The sequence below is a fragment of the Arachis hypogaea genome, chromosome 11 (genome assembly GCF_003086295.3).
Source record: "Arachis hypogaea cultivar Tifrunner chromosome 11, arahy.Tifrunner.gnm2.J5K5, whole genome shotgun sequence".
Taxonomy (NCBI): Eukaryota; Viridiplantae; Streptophyta; class Magnoliopsida; order Fabales; family Fabaceae; genus Arachis; species Arachis hypogaea.
Window position 1 is genome coordinate 43,494,496 of NC_092046.1, and position 7,607 is coordinate 43,502,102.

The 7,607-nt window shown below is 33.5% G+C and overlaps 3 non-coding genes across 3 annotated transcripts; all 3 read left to right on the plus strand.

The window, feature by feature from the left end:
* Positions 1–1,459: 1,459 nt before the first annotated feature.
* On the plus strand, positions 1,460–1,542 carry LOC112725748 (small nucleolar RNA Z102/R77). Its single transcript, XR_003164834.1, has one exon. It is a non-coding gene; the product is annotated as a small nucleolar RNA Z102/R77 (small nucleolar RNA).
* Positions 1,543–1,724: 182 nt separating this feature from the next.
* LOC112725749 (small nucleolar RNA Z102/R77) lies at positions 1,725–1,807 on the plus strand. The gene has a single exon (XR_003164835.1). It is a non-coding gene; the product is annotated as a small nucleolar RNA Z102/R77 (small nucleolar RNA).
* A 61-nt stretch (positions 1,808–1,868) lies between these two features.
* On the plus strand, positions 1,869–1,950 carry LOC112725747 (small nucleolar RNA Z102/R77). The gene has a single exon (XR_003164833.1). It is a non-coding gene; the product is annotated as a small nucleolar RNA Z102/R77 (small nucleolar RNA).
* Positions 1,951–7,607: the final 5,657 nt, after the last annotated feature.

The following is a 7,607-nucleotide window of genomic DNA, read 5'->3' on the forward strand; positions in this document are numbered from 1 at the left end:
ATTAATCATATTTTAACACAAATTTAAATTTAGATATAACATTACAAGAAAGTACTAGAATAGCAACCGATTTTAGCAAGTGAAAAAATTGGTTGCTAATAGCGACTAATTTTAGCGACTGATATAGAATTTCTAGGACCAAAAAAATATTGGTCGCTAAAACGATCGCTAAATTACATTCAGCGACCGCTTTTAACGACCAACAAAATGGGTCACTAATAGCAACCGAATTAGCGACCGATAAGGTTTTAATACAACCAAAATAATGCTGATCACTAAAATCGGTCGCTATTTTTTCATTTAGCGATCGAATTAGCAACCAAAATAGAAAGTAATGTATTTGGGACTGTTGGTCACAAAATCGGTTGCTATTCTTTATTTTAGTGACCGATTTTGCAACTGATAGTGAAATAGGGTGAACACCTGTTTGGTCGCTAATTCAGTCGCTAAACAACTGGTCGCTAAATCGATTGCTAATTCTTAAGTTAACGATTGATTTAGTGACTAACAGAATCAGTCACTAATAGCCACTGAATTAACGACCGATTAGTTTTATACAACTAGAATATAAATAATCGCTAAAATCGGTCGCTACTTTTTAATCTAGCGACCGAATTAGCAACCAAAACAAATGAAGGAATGTCCTTGAGACTCTTGGTCACAAAATCGGTCGCTATTTTTTAATATAGCGACCGATTTTGTAACCGATCAATAAGTAAATAGAATGAAACAGGATTGGTTGCTAATTCGGTCACTAAAGTTATTGTCACTAAATTGGATACTAATTTTTAAGTTCGCGACCGATTTTATAAACTAATCAGTCACAAAACTGGTCGCTCATTAACAAAATATTATCTTAATTACCCTCACTAACCCTAACTCACACACACCATTCTCATCTTCTCCAATCAGATACCATTGTCGTCTCCGACGCCATTGTCATCTTCTTTGATGTCGTCTTCTGCGTCTTGCCGCCATCTCCCGAGGTCCCGTCGGTGTCGTTTTCTGCAGTCTCGGCGCCGTCTCCTGAGGTCTCGTCACCGTCTTCTTCTACAGTCTCGGTGTTGTCGCCTTCATCGTTGAGATATCGGCACTATCTTTTGTCTTCTGATATCTCGGTGCCGTCTTCGTCGTCTTCAAGCAGGCAACCTCCTAATCGTCATCTTCAAGCAAGTAACCTCCTAATCACCGATTCCGATCCATTAAGAACTCAGTCGCCGAGCATGAAAACCCTAATCTCTCTTAAAGTGACTTCGCATTCCACTTTTAGTAGGTTCGTCCCCTCTCAATTCCCTCTGTTAATGTCTATTCTCTTCACTCTTCATGTTTCCTTCAATCTTCTGCGATTTTCAGATCTATTGCTTGATTTTCATTCCTTATTTCGGCTTCATTTCTTTTCTATCACTCTTTTGATTTGTCCATGTTATTCCTATTATTCTTATTGTGTTTTGGATTCAGAGAATGGAATGAGGATTATTTGTTTCCCTATTGGTTTGATTGCTTGAATGATGGCTATTTTATATTAGCTCTATCTGACCATTCTCCTTGTCCTTTATGCATCATTTGATTTGAAACTTTAATGATATACAATATTATCTTGTTAATTGGCTGGAAATAAAAGAGCATTAGTTTTTATGTAATGTTTTATCTTAATATGTTTTTATATGAACTGTTATTTTAACCTTTCTTTGTTATATTCATGTTTTAGTCTGATAGAATTGGAAGGATGAAATGATGTTTAGTTGTTTTCCCTATTGGTTTGATTGCCTGGATGATGGCTTCTTGTATTAGCTCTTTCTGATTATTCTCCACATATAGTTTGGTTTTGGATTTTGTTGTTATTACTTGATGAAACCTTTACTACAAGAGAATGAAATGATGATTAATTGTTTCCCTACTAGTTTGATTGCCTGGATGATGGCATTTTGTGTTAGCTCTATCTGATCATTCTCCTAACTTATAACTAGTTCATGGGATTGTAGTTTTTCTCCCCTTCTTTGGGAAATCTTTTTGCTTCGTCATGATTGATTATGTAAAATTCTTCTGTGGAATAATTTTTTTTAACTTTTAAATACAGGTTGTTGCTTTAATTTATTAAAGTGCTCACATTTCACTAAATTTGTGTTTCAACATTTTTATCAAAGAGAAATTCTTTGCCAGTATTAAAGCTGATTTATATGAATTCTATCTTTTTATTCAATGTTCCTCGTGAAGATGCAACTCGTATTGGGTCTGTTGGAGTTGATAGGAGGCAGGCTGTTAATATCTAGCCTCTTCGCCGTGTCAATCAGGCCATCTATCTTCTAACAATGGGTGCACGAGAAGCTGCTTTCAGGAACATTAAGATAATTGCGGAATGCTTGGCTGATAAACTTATTAATGCAGCAAAAGGTTCATCGAATAGGTATCTATAATTTAAATCTATTAATATAATAGGTGCAATTCTTTGTCTGTGTAGTGACAAGAAAGTTACGTTATTACATTTACTCTTCATTATACTAATAAATGCTGAAATTAATATTTTCATTTCAGCTATGCTATCAAGAAAAAGGATGAGATAGAGAGAGTCGCCAAGGCTAATCGTTCGGCAGCTTTTGGATGTAGCCTTAGTGATGAGAATTACTTTGTTTTATTTTTTCAGCATCATTTATTAGAAAGTGTTATTCCCAAACAAGGTGGATATACTTTTGAATATGGCCTTTACTCGCTATTATTCGCTGGATTTACATGTCATGAACAATTTTGTTGCTTCAAGATTTTTATGCTTAAGTTTGTATGCTTTGGTGTTGTAGTAGGAAGATCGGATGCAGAGAGGGCTTTTTCGCTATGATGATACTGCCTGTGAAACTAAGGTTTGATTTCTCTGCCCTCTTTATTTGATGTTCTTTAGTTATCTTGATAAACTACTAGCTCTGCACTAGGCTTCATGTGTGGTTTTTGGGGGTAATTCTAGTGCAGGTGATTCTAGGTGAGTATGGTTTATTGCCCAGCTGAATGAAGGCCGCCAGTTGAATGAGAGAAAATTCAACTTCACCGAAATTGGGCAGGAAGAGGTCCCGTTTCAATTCGAAGCAAGCAGTGATGGCGAAGTCCAATTCTTCCCCAATGCGCCAATTGACGTTGAGAACTCTCCTAGTGTTGTTGCCATCAATGTGAGTTTCTTAAATTTTGTGTTGAAAATTTTCATTGCAGTATTTCTCCTTTGTATGTTTACACAAGGACATTTGCAGAAGATATTGAGAACTCAGAAACCAATGAAGAGATTTTTGGTACCCTTTCTTTTGTGTTCTAGACTCTCACATTGGTGCCACTATTCAAATACATTTTTCTTGTTCTTAAAGCTGATGACAATGGAGAAGGTAAGTTTGTTTCGTAACAGAATGAAGGAAGATAATTTGTTATGTTTTGTTATAGCTTTATGATTTTTTCTGTTTTTCTTTATTTCATTTGTTGCTAAGCAGGTGGTACATTTTCTCTATATTCATTGATTTGTAGGCATCCTAAAGTTAGTCTTCTTCTGAATCGACAACACTCGGATGAATCGCTTTCAACGTATGAGATGAAGGAGCCTCCTGCTAAGATGAACTCTATGGTAAATATGCTACTAGAGAAGTATAAGGCCTTGCATATAGCTCTGCTAATTATGGTTCTGCTTGGAACTTGCATGGTTATTAGTGATGGACTTCTTACCCCTGCCATTTCAGGTAAAGATTTCTTCATCACACATCAATGTTTTACAAATTATTCTTAACAATATGTTGATTGGCCACCCATCACACTTCAGGTAAAGATTTCAGGTGGAATATTACTTTGCATAACAGGATCTGAAGCTATGTTTGCTGATCTTGGCCACTTCTCATATAACCATAATAAAACTCTCCTAGTGTTTGAACTTTTCATTGCAGTAAGTCAGAGTATGTAATTTTCAAGCTGAAAGAAATGGGTAAAATATAGGAAAAAGATGTAATGCAAATATGTGAGAAAGATGTAATGTTGTAGTTTCTATCAAACCCAAAAAACCTTCCTTAAAAGAAAGGAAGCAGAAGTTGCTTACATTTTTGCAAGGTACATTAATCATAATTCTTTTTTGTACAAATTCATAATATCATGATTTTCCTAGAAGAATTCCTGAGAGTGATAATGTTGCTGAAGACTGTTTTCTATGACAAAGAAGTATGAACCAATTTGTGCTAAGTGGACTACAGAACGGTGTGTTATTTGCAGATGGGTTGAAGATTGGGACTACAACAAAATCATCATTTGTAACAAGTAAAATAGCATCTTCAGTTTAATATCTGTTCGTATATTTTTTTAAATAGTCAAACCATCAAGATATAAGGATTAGAAGAAGCTACTGTGTGGTGTAAATATTTTGTAGCTGATAAATGTAGTAAGATCAATAGTTGTTCTAAAAAATAAATCATGAGTAGTTAATTTTAATTTCATAAAACTAGCAGGAGGTAATGTTGAAAAGAAAATGTTGTTGAATGTTTAATTTCACATCATGCAATGCAACAAAACTAATTAAGGCAACTTTGGATTTCTTATTATTTCAAAGAGTTTATGGTGAGGAACAAAAGAAGTGCAGCAACAAAATAGATCTGATATTGAAGCTGTCACCTTGTGGTAATGAGAAAAAAGAAGAGAGGATGAGGAAACTGAAGAGGTCATTATTAGTGATCAAAGATGCATAAATTTGTTGTATTTGTGTAGATTTGTTTCTGCCTTTATTTTTTTTTCAATACATATATGTAGTATACATAAATATAAATTTATTTGTATTAGAATCCATTTTTCATTTCATCTTTTTACGATTTCAATAATTACTGATATTCGATCTTAATAAATAGTTATCTATCTTTAATTATTTAGATATTTTGTTGAACTAGAATTATATTTAAAAATTAAATTTTAATAGTGATATATGTGAAATTTAGTTAAAATTTATAATTAGAAAGCAGCAATCGAGACTGATTTAGCAACCGATTTTAGAATTTTGAAGTTAGCTATTAGCGACCGATTTAGTGACTAAAAAATTGGCGACCAATTACCATTGTTATCATAGGTTCAAGTCTTTAATCTAACTAAACATGTGATAAATTGATTTTCATATAGAAGTTAGTTACACTTATATAGTTTCTGTTCTGGACTATTTCTATAATCCCAATATTAACAATCGGGTTTATGTATATGAGAAGTTCTAAGTAAGAAATTGGTTTGATGATTAAATGTTCTTTCGGATTCCAAAAAATGCATTACAAAGAGAACACTATCTCCTCATTACTTATTATAATATATCTAATAACTCAATTTTATGAAGTTAATAGATACATTGTAACCATCACTCTACTTCTATTATTAAAGAAAATGTTATAATATTGATTATATATAAGCCTAAAACCATGAACAAAATATCTTAGGAAGGTAAAAAGATTATCTTATGAAAATATTACCTCATGAATAGAGCAATCTACATAAGAGAAGCTCATAATCATAATATCAAAACACTATAACTTCACAATATATGATTTATTTTAAATAGATGCATTCATGTATGATCTCTCGAAACCCATGCTAACTTGAATGTTGGAGTACTTGCAGGTAGACCACCCACTATTGTTAGAAATGATGAATTCAGGACATATTGAATTCAAAATAGGAAGATGGTGGCAACATCATGTCTCCAACCTACTCTCTACAATTTTATTCAGGTAACTCCTCAATTGGGAAAAACAAAAATTGTTTCATAATAATAAAATAAAGTAATCTCTTTAATTACATATGTAAAGGCAAAAATATCTACGAAACTCCATAATTGCTACTAGGGTAACATCCTCACCACCAGAAGGTTATGCTTCTGGTTGCATCACTTTGATAGCGAGGATATTACAACTACTTCTATATATAACTATAATAAGTAGGTGTAAGGACCCATGACAGAGAGTATTATTGCCAATTCGGAATTTTAGACAAAACAATACCGTTGTGAGCATAGTCCAAACCGGCAATCAATCTTCACATCAAAGTTTAAAATATAAAATGATTGTCACAATCCAAAACAAATAACCGGGAGTTTTAAATCCCGGGTCGTCTTCCCTCGGACTATGCAAATTAGGCGCGCACACTTTTGGTTGTGAAATAAGGGGGTTTTAAGCATGAGTCGAAAGATTAAAATAACTAAAGAATAAACGAACTAGCAAGAGGTCAAAAAGGAAATTGATGCAATTTAAAGGAAATTAAGACCAAAACTAGTGAAAATGCAATAATTGTATAAAAGAGCCTTGACTTGGAGATGAGGATTAAGGAATCCTATCATTTTTATAACCACAATTAAGGAATCCTATCATTGTCAACCCCTAACATCGAGGAGTAAGTCAAACGAGCATAATTGACCTTAATCCAAAAGTCCTAGCTAACTTACTAATTAACTTAGTAAAAAGCTAGTGTTAATGGAAACAAGAGTCAACTAACAACCCAAGAATTACCACTAAATGTCAGACATTATGACTCTAATATCCTAGGAACTCATTTCCCAAGCTAAGGTGTGAAAATCTACTCATTTCAGAAACACCTTGTGGGCATGAAAACAAAACATGGTAAATTACAAAGGATAATGAAAACGATAATCAATCTATGACCAAAATCAGTCAATCAAGCAAGTATGAATCATAAAACATTAAATTCATCAACCAAAAACTCAAGAAATCAAAATTGCATATATTAACAAAGTAACTTTAACTATGAGAAAATGTAGCAAGAGTAGTGTAATTAAAAAGGAAATTAAAGATTACTTACAAAGAGATGAGCAAAATCCAAGATCAAAACTGAAATTGAGCTAATTCTACTATAAATAAACCCTAATAAAAACCCTAAGAGAGACTTGGAGGAAAACTACTCTACGCTGCTCCAACTCCTAACAATGTTCTAATCTATGTAAAATGTGGCCTAAAGTGTCCTCCTTTGATATGAAATGATCCCCTTTGATATAGCACTCCAAGTGGCTTTAAAAACTCCAAAAATTGGGCCAAGAAACCTCCAAAATCGCGAGCCACGTGCTTCATTAATGAAGTTACGCGCTGGGACTTGTGCGTACGCACAGGTGTGTGCGTACGCACACTTGAGTGTGTGCTTCTCCTTTGTTTTCTTCATGTGTTCTCCCCTTTTGCATGCTTCCTTCCACTTCTACCACACCATTCTTGCCTATTGGACCTGGAATCACTCACAAAATATATCACAGCATTGAATGGAATAAAAGTGGAATTAAAATGATCAATTTAAGCACAAAACACAAAAGTATGCTATTTTAGTGGATAATCGTGGATTTATATGATGAAATCTGTCCAATTCAAGCCAAAATTTACCGTCAAATATGGACTCATCAATTTTTCCACACTTAAACAATAGCATGTCCTCATGCTAAACACAAACAAGGAGAATGATCAAAGGGTAAACAACTTATTAAATGTAACTATCTATATGCATGCAAGTATAATAAATGCTATCTATTTCTATCTATACTTTAGTTTCTTATTGATTTGGTTAAAACAAACCAACAAATAACCAAGTAAGCATATGGACATGTAGGGCTAAGCAAAGAAATTTTGCAA